The sequence below is a fragment of the Trachurus japonicus genome, chromosome 19 (genome assembly GCF_045865225.1).
Source record: "Trachurus japonicus isolate A0001 chromosome 19, Traja_1.0".
NCBI lineage: Eukaryota > Metazoa > Chordata > Actinopteri > Carangiformes > Carangidae > Trachurus > Trachurus japonicus.
This window is the reverse complement of record NC_140925.1, coordinates 11,800,718-11,817,312: the sequence shown is the minus strand read 5'-3', so window position 1 is coordinate 11,817,312 and position 16,595 is coordinate 11,800,718. Positions and strand designations below refer to the sequence as shown.

Here is a 16,595-nt window from a genome sequence, read left to right as displayed (position 1 = left end):
ACAAGCTCAGTTTTGCCAGAATGGTCTGCTCCTCCCTCACCACCCCCAACCCCCCTCTCTGTGGTCGATTCTTACATTTTTTGTCTCGACACTGTTTTTGTTCCTCCTCTTTGCACTTGGGCCAAGTATACTCCCTTTGTTGATGTGGCAGGCCTGGGAAATGAAAAGTTGAAACTTCATGTGAAGAAGAAGGAGAAGCAGAAGAAGAGCACCTCCTCTACTTCTTCTTTGCTTGCAAACGTGGACAGAAAAGAGAGAGAGAGAGAGAGAGAGAGAGAGAGGATAATTTGGGAAGCTCACACAATGACACAGAATGTCAGGTTTAATGGATGGTCGGCTGTTGACCGGGAAACACGAGCCATGCAGGCGAGCTGAGCCTGTCTGTTATTGGCTGTTTCATTGCATTTGATGATATCTGTATGTATTGTATTGTACAGAGCAAATGTAAATATGGAGGACTGTATGGGCCTGAGTCTTTTATCTTGGTCTTGTTACCACACAGTTGGGCACTCGTATCCTCAGTGTAAACAGAGGCTTGGATTGGTATCCCCCCACATTCAGTCCCTATAAGCCAAACTTCATCTTCCTGTTTGACTTTCTCTCTCTGTCTACAAGAAGAAACAAATCCTTACAGATTAATGATGGGATTTCCATCTACATCAATAATCAGAAAGCCAGGAAAAAAAGAGCAAATCTTTCATGGACTTCAGTTTGAAAACCTCCAACATTCAACACAGAGAGACAGAGAGAAAGAGAGCTAATAAATAACAGAGCAAGGTGAGTCTCGGAGCCAGTGAACGAGCTCTCAGTGAGTTTCCATGATGTGATGTGGAGCGAGAGTGCAACCAGACATCTTGCCTTTCATTCCAAAGCACAGCTGAACACAAACCAGGGAGGGATATGACACTAATCTAAATATGGGCAACTGGCTGTAGCCAATCAGAACCAGAGCATCCATAAGGGCCCCCCTACTCTTGGCCCCGCCCACTTCCAAAAACTCGCCCTAAACTCCCCACCAGTACTTATTGTAGTTAAACATGTGACGTGGAGACCTTTTAACTGCTGTTTCGTCTTACCATCTCTAACCCGCTTGGCTCGGAGCGTCTGTTCTTCCCTTTTTCTCTATGTCTTCTTCTGTGGTATTTCCTGATGGGACAGTGTCTCTTGCAGTGTCTGTGTCCCATCTGAAACACAGAGGCCGTACCACAGTGTTCAACAGTGTCTGCAGATCGCCATTTCAGTATCCCGACACCTGTAACATCAAAAAAAAAAATATAGAGAGAGAAACATCAGTTTAAATCTATCTGACCCATCCCTTGTTCAGATGAAAGTTTCCATCTGCAGAATAGACAAATTAATTCCCTATAAAAATCATTCTCAGTCAAAACTTTGATACCACTGTGCTGTGTGTCCATCACCACGAGCTGTGACGTGGACTCTTTACCCAGATTGCACAGCTTCATGTGGGCTGGCCTGACTGCAGCTAAATCTGGTCAAATTCTTGCAGAGTGCATCCAGCCTTTAAGGTGTTGTCCAGTTGAGCCGAGGTTCCCCCTCCCCCCCACACATACACACATGTGATCAGCTGCCAGCATCACATGAATTGTGTTGTTTCTTGACTTCGCCGACAGAAGGCGTTTAGACTTTAGCTGCTCGAGCCTCCAGAGGGTTTGATGGGATATAATCTGAACAGAGCTGCTGTTCACTGCTAGAGTTTGTCTTATACAATTAGTAGCAATATACCTGGTTGTGAGGATGCAGTCACGTCAGCAGCTCATAAAGATTAATTACCAGCTGTCTTTGCTCCACATATGGAAGTGTACCCCCCTTCTTTGCAGAGGGGGCTTCTGACAGGCAGGGGGTAAGGGGTTTACACTTCTATAGTTTGACTGAGAACACAACATCTCCTCCTGTCCAAAAAAAAACTCCCACCCCATCTTTGGTGCCCTTACCCCTCTACCCTCAGTATGCTACCCATTAGCTGAGGGGAAGCAGGCATCTTTATGGAGCCCTGTCAATGGGGAGTCTGATCCTGATTTAGCTTAATCTGCTGAATAACCAGCCAAAGCCCCTGTGGCGACAATCTACACTTTCTGGCTCAGGTAGAAAAGACCATAAACATCATGCTAGGTTGATTTAATGCCAACCAGGTTACATCAACCTTGTCAGGCCACGTTTACCTTGATTAAGGCTTAAACATGTATGTCAGTTAACAACAGTTCAATTTAATTCAAGTAGGGTTGCATGGAAACTATTATTGTTTAATCATCTGATAACTTTCTCAATGAACTGCTTAATTATTTGGTCTATGGTCTAAACCACAGAGAACATTAAAATAATCCAAACATCTCAGTTATGCCTTCAAATGCTTTTTGAACTGTCCAAAACCAAGAGATATTCAGTACGGTGAAGGAGAAGCAGCACAGTCCCGACATTTAACCGACTGAACCACTGAAATTCTGGATTTTCATAAAATTTTCCCTTGAAAAATGACTGAAACTATTCATCATTTACACAAAAAAGGTTGCTGTTGATTGCTGAGGCAATGCCAGCTCTATAAATATGAATGTCACTGACTGACTGACTGAGTGATGAAGTTCCACCATCATTTGTCTGCTGGCCCTGTGTTGGAGTTTCTTCATTGGTTGTTGCTCTTTCTAAAAGAAGCTTTGCTGTTGGATTTCTCAGATAGTTTTCAGACCCCTAGAGCGGCTTTTTCAAAAAAGCATCTAGCACCAAATCTTGCAATTTTCAGGTCAAACTTTAGCTACCTTCCAGATAAAACAGTCGCCAACATCCGCCTGCTAGCAAACCTCTCTGTGCTGACTCCTTGATACCAAGAAGGTATTTTGTTTATCATTAAGCATCATTAATATAAGAACAGTGTGCAACAACAACAATGAATAAAGGGTTGACACTTTTCCATGTTATTTTTCCACTTACCATAAAACATTACAATAGAGCCCTATTTAGCCCTCAGTAGGGGCCTTTCAGACCCTCAGCCCCCTACTGTATGTTCTGCAAGGGCCACAAACTGGCTCCTAGTTAAACAACAGATGCAGTAGAGCTATTGTAAAACACCCAGGGGTGCTGAAACACCTTGAATAAAAAAGTCCTTGATCTTCTCAGTTAGTGAATAATGAAGGCAGCAACAGCCTCTTTTAAACATGGACATGCTTCTGTGAGGGCCGCTGCGTATCAATCTCAGCTTACTCTAATAAACAGTCATATAAAAAGCCTCTTTTTTTTCCCCCTCATACAAATAAGCTAGTCTTTGATGTACTATTACGATGTGCAAATACATTTTTATGATACAGTAAAAGATAACAGATGTGATGTGTTCAGAAGATGAAGAGAAAAAGCACATACTGAATATTACACATTAGCCTTCACTGAGGAGTATTTCCGACCAGACACTTGTTTTAGTCTGAATATCGATCACACTGCTGGCTGCTGCAGGGACAATGTTCGCTCAGGTTGCAGCACCAGCGTCCAAAAACATCTGGTTTTGTCGCTGCCGGGACACATTCATGGCTCAGCTATTAAATACATCTTACAGGAATGCGGCTGGAAGGAGAAATCCTGCACAGGACAGTGTGGAGGAGCAGAAACCAAAAAAAACATAGTGTTTGGAAAAATTTGGGAGGATCTCTTTACCTGTCTGAGATCAGGTCCAATGGAACCGCTCCATGTCTAAGTGAGGAACTACATAACAGTTCCTCTTTATTCGTTGTTTCTTGGACTTCCAGACTCTGCGGATCAAAGAAGATGTCAACTAAAATGATGAGCAACTATAAGGAGGAACATTTTCCAACTTTGGGTCTAACTCCTGACTACTTGTAGCCAAAATATATATTGCTTTTGTTTCTTTTCGTATGGACTTATTACGTCATTGCGTTGTGATGACATCATTGCGTAGATACGTTGAAGGGTGTGGTTATCTTCTTTTCTTTTACTTATTCTGTGTGGTGGTGGCGGGAGTTTGAAACAAGGAGAGTAAATTTAGTTGCTCAGATATTTTTTTGTTGGCCATCATCGTTACCTTATTTATTATTACTGAAACACACCTAGTATAGTTTCATCTCTTTTGCAATAAGTGTTTGTTGGCTCTTTTTTGATTTATTGTCACAATAACCACTTTAAACTGACTATGGACTTTTGGATTTTTGGGACGCATCACGAAGACGAGCACTAACTTTCTCAGCGGCTTATGGTTTTGAAAGAGAAAGACGCAACACTACTCAAGAAGCTAAATGATGTGCTCACACTACTTCCAAACTTATTTCTTTTCTCTGTGTTGCATAAACAGTTACAAGGAAAATAGATAGTTTTGCTCTTGTCTGTTATGAATCTCAATATCTAACACAGTTTATTGAAAAAGTGTTATGGACTCTTGTGCTGTAGCTGTAACCCCTCTTTTATAGTTTACAGTTTATATTATGACAAGGCAAGGGAGGGTTGAGTTTGTCCAACACTAAATAAACTATCTTCCTTCATTTTCAACTTTGCTGCAATCAAAGTTTAGCACAAAGAATCCCATTGAATGACTCACTCAATTATTCTGCATATCAGAGCTATGTCATGCCTGTTGATATGAATGAGTAAAGTTTAGTATCCATAAGAACTGCTTCTTGGAAAGTTTTTTTTTTCATCCAGGGAGCTGATCTTTTCTTTACAATTTTTGAGCATTAGTGTGGATCAGCACTAGAGTTCTCACAAAATGGCTGCACAATGAGCACTCTCCCAAGTTTTCTACGTCTACTCTGTCATTCAAATCCTGCTTTTTTAAACACTGGAGGAGGTAACAATCAGTCTGTCCCTTTCCCTCCACCTCTCCTTGTCTTCTTTTCTGTCCTTCTCTTGACTCTTTGTTTGCCTATCTCTGTCTTCTCTCTCCTTTGTGCTTCACCTTTCACTCCAACTCTCTCTCTCTCTCCCTCCCTTCACTCATCCAGGCTGAAGACCAGGAATAATAGGAGACAGGAAAGAAAACTGCACAGCGGCTGAGTGCGTGGGGGCCAAGAACCCAACCCAGTGGCCTTTTTTTCTCGACTCCATAACCCTCTAATTTTACATTTATTTTAGGATGGGAGTTTATTGAGCTCGAGTCTCAGTGCAATGCCAAGGCCTGGTACTCGGTCTCACTGTGATACTCACTCTCCTCTCAGCTGCGACTTAAGACGATGAGTTTTACTGGATTTTATGTTGATGTACCAGTGGGCAGAGACGTATTTAGTTCATATCAATCACCACAAACACGGTGTATCAACAGCTGAACCTGAGACAGACCATGTCAGGAGACGGAGGTGCCGAAGGAGAGATTGTTTTTGTCTTTATTTGACATTTTTATAGATGCCGTTAAATGCAGAGCTGCGGTGGGTAAAGCCAGCTCTTTTAAAATAACAGTTGGCACCCAGTATGGGGCGATGTATCTATACGCAGACCAGCAAGCTCACCTGGTTTCAGAACCATCCAGGTGTCCATGCAAAAATTATAGTAAATGATAGTTGCAAAAATGATAGTTAGTGGGATTTGCCTCAGCCCTTAACTGTCACTGGTGAAAAATGGGAGGAGGCATAATGTGAGCTATTATCACTTCACTTTCATATAGAAATATGAAAAGAAACATCACATTGAATAAAACTTCTGCATAATTCACAATGTACTATATCACCTGGGCCTGGTATAATATTCAGCCTCTCAACTACACCATGTACTTCAGCCTTGAAATGTAATATATCCTCACATGTGGTTCTTCAACAATAAGATGCATCATATTTCGCAACTTATCACTTTAGTCTTGTTAGTGCTGTTGCTCAAACCTAAGGACGGCAGTGTCAGTTAGTTGCTCCACCACTTTGGTCCAGCCTGAAGTATGACAGCAACTTTTTCATGGATTTATTATAATGAAGATGAATTGATAACTTTGGTGGGTCCCTGCCTTTTCATCAAGTGCCAGCAGCAGATCTGAATTTTGTTTACTTTTGGGGGCAGCTGGACACCTGTAAAACAGATATTAACTCTATTTTTAACCCAAGTTGTGCTTTGTATTTGATGTCTTTTATCAAATGTTTGCATGCTAACCAACTTTACACCAGCACACCAGCTTTGTCAATCTGAGCAAGTTGCCATTGGACATTAGCAATTATCATCAAAATGCTAACATGAAAATGACACAAGTACCAAGTAGTACGGCCTATAAACATATAAAATATTCAAGCATCAAGTATAGCTCCACATATAGGTGAATCATCCGTCTCTCAATGGGAATTGACACTTTGCATAATATACTGTATGGCTGAAAGATTGTCACAGCTGCCACACTGGGCTTATCTTACCATTGCCCTGCAGCTACTTCCACTGGTCTACACCCTATACATGATAAAATACTAATGCCTACATTAGAAATTATCATTAGTCTACTTTGCTAAAAACACACATCCCTCCAACCCCACCACCACCACCTTCCTTAAACTTCCTCCCCAACCCAACATCTGAAAGCTGTTAGTCAGGGTGACACAGGAGGCAAGCATAAATCTTAACTCCTCCTCCTGCAGCAGTAGTTTCTGAACATGTGGCTGGCACCGGGATACCTCATCGTGCATGAAATGTCTTCTCCCGAGGCCTTCACACAGTAGAATCTCAACCACGCATAATGAGAGACAGTAATACCACGACAACTGTCAGATGAGATTTTGTGTAAAGCTGTCACCAATTTAACTGCAACTTCGACTCTCATCCTCTCAGTCTCATCTATTTGCTCTCTCTCTTCCTTCAATGTGTCCATTTATCCACTGCTGTAAAACACAAAAGGGAACAGACAAAAATAGGCGAGCAACAAGATCGGCAGGGATAACTCCCTCTACTGCAAGGAGTCGTACACAAGCTATCGAAAAAGGAAGGCAAGGCATGGCAAAAAGGAAGTTAAAGACTGCTATCAGCATGTGTGATCAGAATATGTTTACTTGACTGAACGACATGGTATTCACAGTGCCTCTGCAGAGACTGGAGAGGGTCTGAAAACATCAACAAAGCCTCAGCATATCTGGGCAAAATGTGAGTGTAAACACTGCTTTTAATACGTGTTGTCATGTCATCAGAGTGTGACAAAGACAAAGATGCTTGCCATTCGTTTTCTTGGACAAAAGGAAAGAGAGAAAGCTTTTAACGTGGCAACTTCACGCACATCCTCACCATGAAAAGCGGAGGTGAAAGTAAGGAAGAGGAGAAAGGAGGCGGCTATGTGGCCATTTAAGTGGCTCAAGTCGTATACACTCCCTCTGCTAAACAGTAGGTTAAGAGAAGTCTTCTTCGCCCGTGCTGGATGTTAAGGGGAGGGAGAACAGACCACATTACATTCTTTTGTACTGAGGTCACTTTTTTTCTTCTCAACCATTCTGAAGTACTCAGCAAACTGAGAGAGATCTGCTGCACATGCTCAGAAGAGACATTCGAAGGCGACTCATCTTTCCTCTCGTCAAAACTGACAGGATTTCCCAAGAGGCGTTGCGGGCAAAATAATTAATCAAGAAGCTGATCTGCGTTACGACTACACTGGTCTTTGGAAAACCTAATTACAAACCTCATCCATCCATCATCATTTCAGACTGTTAAGAGAACAAAAGTGCAACATCGCTCAGACTTCTTATAATGATATTTTTGAGGAACTTTACCATTTTTCCTGCTCATGTGGGGTCTGAAAAAACTTGCAGATGCTTTCCTTATGTGTCAGCTAGACAGCTGGTTTGCTAAATGGTGACTAGGCTTTGTTCAAATTGTATTGTGTCTATGGAATCAACCTCTGAAAAGAAGAGAAAGACACCGCTACAGTTCACTACATTCAGTTGGATAATGCTAGCAGCATGTGTTGAATTGTGCTTTGTATAAATGTATTTTCGTTGCATTGCTCCTTTAGTTGTCAGACACATATTGAAAATAAAGTTTGCAAAAGTAGATCATGGAGATCAACCAGAATCCAACAACTCCTCAAAATGGTGTAACATCCCTAGTGGTCTAAGCACATCAATTTTAAAAACACAGTTTTTCTCACACAAAATAAACAAACACAGAGTGCCGCTCACCTCCAAATCATTCCTGTGGTTTCCTGCTCGGCCCTGGAGGGAGTCGAGTCCAAGCTAAGAGGCATCTTTTCATCCCTCACTCTGACTGCCATGTCCTGACAGGTGCTGGGAGCTGGGGACCTTGAGCAAACAACATTGGCAGAAAGTGAAGAGAGGCATTTTGCCATTTACCAAGCCTGCCATCAGGTAACACTGATTCACAGCCTTGTAAAATGATGAGACATGTTCCCATTAGAAATACTGACATGCTGGGTTTGGTGAATATTCAGAAAATAATGTAGGTCTAATCTTTATTTAATAACATGCACTCTAGACGGAGACATTTTTTCTCTAACCAATGTTTCCTTTATTGTATGAAACAAGTTGAGCAATTTTAGCAGCACAACACAACAACTTACATTCACATCACATATGGTACACAGATGGATATTACAGTCAGACAGGGACAAAGTGCGGAAGCAGAGAGCTAAAATAAGAGGATATGTTTTTTTTATTTTTTATTTTGGATTTGTAGGAGACTGAAGTTGAAGCTTACTTTAGTTAAATATATGAATCTGGTCCTCCACATTTTAAACTTTACACAATGGGCCAATGCAAGTGTCAATTAGCATGAAATTTAGCCTGAGGAAGGTCTGACGTCTGGTCACTTCAGATTCTGTTATGTTAACTTACTTGAGCTAGGCATAGGTGTGCAGATAGACAAGACATACTAGACATTAACAAGTACATCTATTCATTCACTAAGAGATAGATGACATAATGAATTTCATCTGTGGAATAGAAGATAAATAAACATGGTCAAGGAAGCTGGCGAACGCTCGTAATTTTCTGGCCTAATTGATCATTTCTGCAGTGTTTTTGTTTTATTTTACAACGTCAGCACTGTGAGTTTTTGCTCATTGTCACGAATATTTACCTGAGGACGATAAACCAAGTTTCCATCGCGGGAACGCAAGAAAGCTACAGTTGTGTGTTTGGTTGAAGTTCAGCATAAAGACAGAAGGAGAGCAGGAGAACGGACGCCATGTTTTATGTCGCTAGGTAGCTGGGTTGCTACTAGCTATGGTTGCTAGGCTTGTTAGGAGGTTGCTAGGTTGCGCTCTGTGGAATCGCTAACGCACCTGTTAGCTTCGCGATGAGGACCGAACCTCAGAAATGCTTCCCGCTGTCGGGCCCAGCTGTTGTTTGGTCATTAAAGAAACCAAATTACACATTTCTTTATATGATAACTCTGGAGGATACAAGAAGAAGTTGTCGCCATGTTTTGGCTAACTGCTGCACGAAGCTAGACTAAAACGCATGTAAGTTAAGTAAACTGTTTGGCTCCTGCCTGAGTGAACAACGATTGTTTTTTCTTTCTTGACAAACATCTGGTTGTTGTTTAGTCCCTGACCTTCAGTTTTATGTCTTTGCACAGATTTAACTCAAACATAACGTTACATGGGGGTACATAATTATAAATATCATAAAAATAACGTGCAGAAATGGGGAAAGAAGAGACTTCTCTACATGCAGGGCTGCTGAAATTAAACAAAATTTAATATAATAAATCAGTATTTTCAAAAGACTTGAAATTAAGGTAAATTTTTTAAAGGCCTTGGAAGTATAGTGTGGCCAGCAATCATGCCAAATTTACAACAAAAAAAAAAGCCATCTGTATGTAGAGCACATTAGCTGTTTAAAAGTTGAAAGACATCAGATAATATGATATAAATGCTATAAAGTTTTGATCTTGACTTATGCATTAAAGTAAAGTATTTCATGAATTGGGTGCACACCCTGTTTGTCTAAGTATTTGTAGTATGTGAATAAGCACCTGCATGTGATAAATGCCTTTTTTATGTTCTCTTGTGTAGGAGCTGAATGTGATCCGTAACAGGAAGGATGGCTGGAGTTTATGGATGAGTGAGGTCAGTATCATTCTTTCTCTGTTTTTTCTGTAGTCATACAAAAGAACAGATATCCAGACCTTGGACAGCATTGTCGCCAGGTAGACTAATGCTTTTGACTTCTGCTTCTCTGTATTGGGGAAAGTTACTAAGGGAAAATCCTGCCAAGACTGTGATAACATGCCAGCTTGTACTTTATTGTAAAAACCTGGGACAGAAAGTACAGGCCAGTCATTTCCTTATCATATAATCCGAGGCATTAACAGGTTGTATTCATATTTATCCACTTACTCCACAATGATAGATATCCACTATTCACTTGGAGGTATCATTCACTACAGATGGACAGTGCTTTCAGCAACAGTTCACAGACATAAAAATGTATAAGTCAAGAATGTATTCAAATAGTTTTCAGTAATTAGGCATCCATATTGTTAACATATTTGCCCAGAATGTCATTCTCTGAGCAGTGTAAAAACTAGGACGTTGTTAGTTTTCGTTGCAGTGGCTGAGGGGAGAGTATGAGTCATCCGACAGATGGGAATTTTTTCCCCACATAGTTACAGGCTTCCCTATTTCCATTTGCAGCCTCCCTTAGTTTGAGGTTACCTGCTCTCTGTTCTGCTCCTTTCTCTATTCGTTGAGCTAAAGAAATTACGGAGCTTAAATATAGACAGCCTCCCCCTCGATCACTTTAAATCCTCCAATTCATTTAAACTTTTTTTCCCCTCTCCTCACTTCTCTTTGTTTGTCTCTCTCACTCTGTCTTTCTCTTCCTGCCCTCTCACACTCAACTGCACCTCCTACTTTCCCCACCGTTTTCCTCACATGTGAGCATCTCTGTAGGCCACAGTATTTATGAGTTCTCTTGCGGAGGGGCGGCAGGGCAGCTGGAGTAACGACATTTCCAGACGGGATTTCTGAGCTCATTCCCCCCTTCCTGATCATTCCTTGCAAGCTCACATTGACAGAAATTGCCTGAAATTGAGCTTCCCAGAGACTGTTTATAAAGAAGAAACATTAGTAATGGTACAAAGAAGAAATCAAGGTGGTCAGCATGCAAAATACAGTTAATATTGTAAAGATTATTGCAAAAGCAGTTCAGAATTATAAACTTTAGAAAGTGGATGATTCTAAGAATTTAGTCTTTGTTACACATTTGATTTGCTGTGCAGATAATGTAAAGGAGCAAAAGGAGAAAACTAGGGATAAAAGGACAAGACAGAGCTGTTAAAGCACTGACTCACTTTCCCAGATGTTGGGAAACACTGGTGTCAAATCATCCTGAGGAGACTGCGGGTCAACTGGAAACTACGTTCACGAGACGAATGAAAAGATGAAAATTTAAACACCAAATCCTCATTTTAGTGAAGTTTCCTTTCAGTATAGGCATGAAATCTTATAACAACACAAACGTCTAATGTTTTAAAACTAGTTTTGAAAAGTTACTTTTGAAGAGATGATTCAGAATAACTGTAGACACATGTGTCCTGTTGGAGACACACACACACACACACACAGATGAAAATGTGTGTCACTTTTTCCTTTTTGTGCGTGTGTGTGTCTCCCATCCAGAATAGAATATTCCATCCCAACATCATTGTTTTAACCCTGCCTGCGTTGCAACAGGCCCTCCCTCAGTTTGAGAAGGAAATACGACACCCACATGCACAGCGGGGGCTCTATGGTTTTTGTCTTGTGGCCTCTGACGTTGCGCTAACATGTAAATAATCAACATAAACATTGTTGAATGAGGGTGTACTTTGGTGGGTTTCCACTGATTGTTTACTGCTGTCTAGGGATAAGTAGTTTGGTCTGGAGCTTGTGCACGTCGTCTGCGGATATTGTCTCACAACCATTCCTGTTTTAAATGGTGCAGTCCGCCCTTCAGATATTTTCTAGTGTCCACAGTGTGATCCGTCTCTCTCTCTTTCTGCCTTCCCTGTTTTCAGTGGTGCCACGCTCACCAGCAGCCGTGCACATTATCTGAAGTCAGGGAAGGATCCAGTCATATTTTCCATCCACTCTCTGTGTCTGACTGGGTGTCTGCGCTGGTGGTGGAGTGGAGGGATGGGAGAAAGGAGAGCAGGCAGGGCAGGGAGAGAAAGAGGGGAGGGATGGAGAGCTGAAGTCTGGATGGGGGCTGGGAAAGTGTAGGAAGCCAAAAGCACAGACAAGAAGAAAACCAGACCAAGGAATGGGAGGGAAAAAAGGCCCTTTGCTGAAATTTGTGTTCTCGGAGAGTGGCGGAGCCAACAGATAACAGTGTAGCACGGCCAACATCAAAACTTGAAAAACATATGCCACGTGGGTCTAAAGAGGAAACCCTAATCTGACCTTTTTAAATTCTGGCATAGAGCTGTCAAATGGATATTCAGACCAATGAAGGATGTGGTACCATGATGGTGGCTATTAGTTCCTAGGTTATGGTTCCCTCACCATTTTCTCTCACGCCCCAAAAGGGAGGTGATGTGTCATGATGGGTGGAGCTCAAGGGAGATGGAGTTTGTTAGGCAGCTGAGCTCTTGTTTCAAAAAAACAGCACAACATTTTTTTTTTAAAATAATCCAGCATCTACTTATCCTTAGTTTATATCTAAGAAGGGGACACAGACATATTGAGTTGATGCGAATTTTGAATATAAGCTCAATCATCTCTCTAGTTAGAAAAGATGAGATGTTTAATTTAGCTAAACCAGCTTGTCTGGCTCTGCTCTGCTGAGGCTAACAATATCTGCCAACTTGGAATCACTTGTTACTGGTCAAGAAATCGTGCCCCTAAGTATCTTTTGTGAAAGATATAATAATCAAAGCTAAGCAAAGCTTTGTGTCTTCATATTTAACACACACACACACACACACACACTGCAGTTGCATCAATCTTCTTGTCTAACTTGTGCGGAAAAGGTGTTTTCTCTCTCTGCTGTCATGATGAGTGAGTTCAAAACTTGTGGGCTTTAGGCAGACATTGCCTTTACATTGGCACCCACCCCTAAAAGTTATATTTTTCAGACTGCTGTGTACAGTAACATAAATATGTCATCTATAGAGTATCATGCAGTTGCATTCCTACTTTGCAAGTGCAGAAAATGTAAAATAAGTACTGTAGTGGTGAGAATGATGCACTCTCCCCAGCCTGGAGACTGAAAAGACAAAAGTTAAGATGATTACAGCTCTACTTGAAGCAACAGTCAGAAGTGGGCTCTAGCATTCAGCCTGTAATTGAGCATTTACCCATAACGCCGCGTGGAAGTCCCACTTTTCTTTTTCTTTTTCTTTTTTTCCTTTCCTCCTGATGCTACTGCTTTGAATGAACTTGAAGCGTCTGGGCCAGAGCTGGAAGGTTTATTTTCATGGAGGCGACTGCTGTAGTCACACTAGTCATTTGCCCGTCTGTACACGTACACGGCAGACTCTTAGCGGTCCCGACTGTGAGTGAGTGAGAATTTCTGCTGGAGACCAGAGGTTAACAAAGGAGTTGTTGACTCATATCAGATTTTACTTAATGAGCTGTAGTAACGTGCTGGCTGGGTCACTAACCTCATTCAAACATCTGTGTTGTAACAATAACATATGTCCCACTATCCTTAAAAAATATCCACATTGTTTACATCTTGTATGAGGTGTCATGATGTAAGTCATGCATGTAATTAGTTGCTATTTATAGTAGCCTGCTACTTTATGTCTCCTGTTAGTTGTTGTTTAGTAATTTTGTCATAAAGTCAATTGGAAACACTTAGACACAGTCTTTTAATGGTATTAAATGTTTATTGTGTGAATTCTCTGAACATATCAGGCCATTGCTGCTCATTCACACAACAGATGTATTGAAACAAAGAGCACATGCTCAAACTCAAAGAGATCAAACCACTGAGGCCTACAATTCAAATACCGATTGTAATTATATTTATCAAGAATGACATCTTAGGAAAAAAAGAAAAAAGTTTATTCTCTGCCCACCTAGATGAGCTTTTTGTTGCTCTCTTTATGTGTTGTTTTGCAGCCTACATACTTTTTTTTAACATTTCCTTAGTGGTTGAACTCATCTGGATGGAGCTGAAGGTTTTTATGCATCAAAACAAATTGTGATGATTGTGATCATTCACTTAATGAGTAATCATTGAAAACATTGAAGGAAGAAAGTTGTGTAAAAAACAAAAAACAAAAAAAAAGGTTGTAGCAGTGGAGGCATCTTTTTCCCACAACCTGTCACAGCTTGGCCTCATGTACATGCACACGCTGCCAGTGACAAACATTAGATTTCCTCCCTATGAGCCGGCAAAGATTAGTGGCTCTAATTCATTCATGTTTATAGTCCTTCTGTTATTATTTCTAGTGATTATCTGGCAATGAGGAGATTTGGAGGTTGTGTCTGATTCTCTAGTCTTGGCGGGAGAAACCTAACAGCAATTTCGCTGCTGAAATCTGAATTATAGCTTATCCACCTGTTAAAAAACCATGTAGCTTCAAGCACATTGAACAAATATTTGAATGAAGCTTAAAAATCTCATTTTAGCACTCCCACCTATTTAATTTTATTACACAGTTATAGTTTGGCTGCTCTGGATTCAACTGAGGGTTTTTCTGCATCAAAATTTAAGTGCCTGAAATTCATTTTCATCATGATTATTTACTGAATGAGCACATATCATTTTGGAAAAAGTGTGAAGGCACACAGCATTATAAGTTAGGTGGTACACTTGATAACAGCCATTTAAACTCTAAGGATACACTGAACAGTGGCTGATTTTATTTGAGATACTGTACAATTTTCCTCGTCGTACCCTGTTATTTGTCTGCAGCAGGTGGGCCTACCATGGGCTTCTACCTAAACAAAGCATGAAATGTCTGCGTTAAAACCCATCATTGAAAATAATTAACAAAACATGATAATGACCAGGGACAAAGATTTAACGGTAAGTAATGGTGGCCTTATCACCAAATTTCTAGTCAGACAGAAAGTCAAAGGAGACACTATAGTTAGAAAAGCAAAAAAAAATAAAAATAAAAGATAAATGAAAAAATAGAAATGCCCAGGGCACCTTAAATAGGGGTGGAGGAAAATGGGCCCTCAGGCACTATATGATAGAAACAAGTGAGAGAGAGAGAAGCTGAGAGGGTTTTGGCTTTGTGAGTGTGGAGCAGTGAGTCTTACAAGTAGGAACACGTGGACACGGCCAGGCAGATGCTACGTGTTGCTGGCTGCAGCTCAGAGGCTTGCAGCGGGAATGCACAGTTTAGACCATTTCAGTCGCTTTATGAGCTCTGCCTGTCTTACTGCTGCATGCTCAGTTAACATGCTCAGGCACTGGTTTTAATGTGCCTATAGGCCCAATGTATATAGCCCTATTACCATCAGTGCAGGATATTTTTCTAATGAGAGCCGCAGGAGATGACCGACCACTCCTGAGAACCTGCAACTCCTCCACTATCAAAAAGCTACAAGTCACCGTTCAAAAAAAAAAAAAGCTCCTCCAGTGGAGGCCTGTTAGGCTTAGATGCGGAAAACAATTGCACTTTTCTAATTTAGAGGCAAAAAGGCATGAAAAAGCTGCAGCAGCGGCGGTGGAGGCACCTTTTTCCCACAACCTGTTACATCTTGGGCCCTCGTACCTGTACACGCTGCCAACGACAAACATGGAATTTCCTCCCCTGAGTCGGCAGAGCTTTGGTGGCTCTAATTCAATTATTTTTTTGCTCTCCTGTTATTATGCAAAGGTTGTATGACAAGGATGGATTTTGAGCAAACTCAGGAAAAAAAAAATCTACTCTGGAGATTGTCTCTGATCCTCTTGGCGGGAGAACCCGACACCTGATTTCTCCGTTAAATATCTTATCCACCTGTGAGGAAACCATGTAGCTTTCAAGCGCAGTGACGGGACTTTTAAATGCAGCTGAAAACGCCATAAACTCATTCTGAGCTCTTCCACGCAAACCGCCAGCCTGAACTCTGAGAGACTGGCCACAGAAATATATATTATAGATTGCAGCAACTTGAGTCCAAGGCAAACACCAGAAAATTACCGGTTCTATTTAAACACTGTCCTGTGAGCTTCAGCTTCATTTCACTCACTGGAAAAACACTGCAAATATGAAAGTTACTGCCTAAAGTGATGCCATTTTTTCATCTATTGATAATTTCTAACTGCATTTTAACCCTTTATGGCAGAATAAGAGTAAAACCAAACGTCATGTTTAGCTAAAGTCACGCAGAGACAGCACACAGGCACAGGTCTTATCACATGGGTTTCCTCTCAGACAGACAGCAGCACCCCACGAAACAGGACTTCCCTATTTACATTTCATTGAAAAACACACTGAAACCTGTGATATTCTCTAACTTTAACAATCCTCCCCTCATCCCACTCACTCTTAACTAAAAAAAAGTCACTGAAATGGGTGTGTCTTGTCTTGAAGCTTCCCCATTGTGCAGTTGTGGCAGTTGCAGTCACTATGCATGTGCCTGCAAACAATCTTTTAAAATGAAGTAAAGTTAATGTTTCATGGGGATTTACAGGATAAGAGAAGCTTGTGCACACGGATACATACATACATATACATATATAAGCCTCTCTCAGGCATGGACGTTGCACAAAAGCATGACATAAACTGGACTACAACACTTA

General features: G+C 41.1%; 1 long non-coding RNA gene across 1 annotated transcript; it reads right to left on the bottom strand.

Moving 5' to 3' along the window:
* Positions 1-1,112: 1,112 nt before the first annotated feature.
* LOC146967474 (uncharacterized) lies at positions 1,113-9,370 on the bottom strand. Its single transcript, XR_015034384.1, has 3 exons — positions 9,203-9,370; positions 8,082-8,201; positions 1,113-1,184 (listed from the first exon to the last, which is right to left on the bottom strand). It is a non-coding gene; the product is annotated as an uncharacterized LOC146967474 (long non-coding RNA).
* Positions 9,371-16,595: the final 7,225 nt, after the last annotated feature.